Source organism: Arachis duranensis, chromosome 5 (genome assembly GCF_000817695.3).
Source record: "Arachis duranensis cultivar V14167 chromosome 5, aradu.V14167.gnm2.J7QH, whole genome shotgun sequence".
Classification (NCBI taxonomy): domain Eukaryota; kingdom Viridiplantae; phylum Streptophyta; class Magnoliopsida; order Fabales; family Fabaceae; genus Arachis; species Arachis duranensis.
The window spans coordinates 33,432,737-33,434,192 of record NC_029776.3 but is presented as its reverse complement, the minus strand read 5'-3'; the positions used below and the strand labels follow the sequence as shown (position 1 = coordinate 33,434,192).

Sequence of the window (1,456 nt, the reverse complement as noted above, 5' to 3'; positions counted from 1 at the left end):
TAAGTCAACCCTTAACATCGAAGGATAAGTCAAGTGAGCATAATTGTTATTAATCCACAATTCCTAGCTAACTTACTAATTACCTTAGTAAAAAGCTAGCATTAGTGGAAACAATAACAACTAACAACCCAAGAATTATCACTAAATATTGGACATTATTGCTCTAGTAATCCATATACTCATTTTTCCGAAGCCAAGGGGTTGAAATTACCCCAGAACTAAAATTGGCATTTCATCAAACACATAAAGGACATAAACATAAAACATGGCAAAAATTGGTAAATTAATGAAAGCTATGAACCATAAATGATCAAAATCAATAAAAGCAACTCAACAAACATATAAAAGCCATCAAACATCAAATTAAACAACTAGAAATCAAAATTTCAAAACAATGTAAATGTTGGCAAAAGAGAGTAAAATACAAACAAGTGTAAAAAAAGTGGTATAATAAAAAAGAGAATTAAAGAAATACTTACAAGAAAATTGCTATAATCCAAAAATCAAACTTGAAGTATAAAATGCTACAAATCCTAACTAAAACCCTAGGAGAGAATTTCCTTGTAAAACCCGGTTAATTAACGGCTAATTAACCCATAAATGAGAATTTATTCTAGAAAGCCTAAAATGTGATTTTTATGGCTAAATGTGATAGAGGAGATTGAGACGAGAATTTTGGTACCAATTTTATAGAATTCGGACCAAGATTGGACCAAACGGGCCAAACCGGGCCAATTGGACCCAAAGTGGGCCCTTGGCCCAACATAACTTAACCAAAACCCTAGTTTTCAGCACTCTCTCTCCTCATTTGTCACACACACAAGCTGAAATTAGAGAGAAAGGGAGGAAGAACACTCTCTCAAGTTCTCTCCCTTGGTTGATCTTCAAACCACCATAACTTTTGATCTAGAGCTCCGATTGCCGCCCCGTTTGCGGCCACGCGTTCACCGCGGAGAGCTCTACAAAACCCATACAACCAATCTTGAGGTAAGCCACGTGTTGCTGTTCGAAATCTCAGCCCTTATTTTCGAGTTCCATGGGTGAAATGTTGAGGTTTTGGGTTCTTTGATGTTATAGGACCTAACTCTCTTGAAGGAGAAGGTTAATCTTGTCTCCTTGGACCTTGGGTGTGGTAAGATTCTCAACCCTAGTGTATTTTGTTGTTTTATGATGTTTGGGTTTTGAGATGTTGTGTATGGGTTTGATGATTGTGGCTTAGGTTGTGTATGTGTGGATATTGGAGCTTGATTGGTGATTTTGAAAAGCTTGGAAAGGGTTTGGTGGTGAAAAATCTGTTCTTGGAGGTGTTGAGGCCTTGAGAGCTTGTGGATAAGTGATTTGGAAGAGCTCCGGTGGAGCTTGAGAAAATCGGCTAAGGTATGGTTTCGGTTTCCCGTATCTAATATGTAATGTGGTAGGAAATACTTAGGCTAGAGGCCCTAAGATAGGCATTGAA

At 37.4% G+C, this 1,456-nt stretch overlaps 1 long non-coding RNA gene across 1 annotated transcript; it reads left to right on the top strand.

Annotated features, from left to right (window-relative positions):
• Positions 1–833: 833 nt before the first annotated feature.
• On the top strand, positions 834–1,398 carry LOC127747519 (uncharacterized). The gene is made up of 3 exons (XR_008009394.1): positions 834–987; positions 1,078–1,132; positions 1,220–1,398. It is a non-coding gene; the product is annotated as an uncharacterized LOC127747519 (long non-coding RNA).
• Positions 1,399–1,456: the final 58 nt, after the last annotated feature.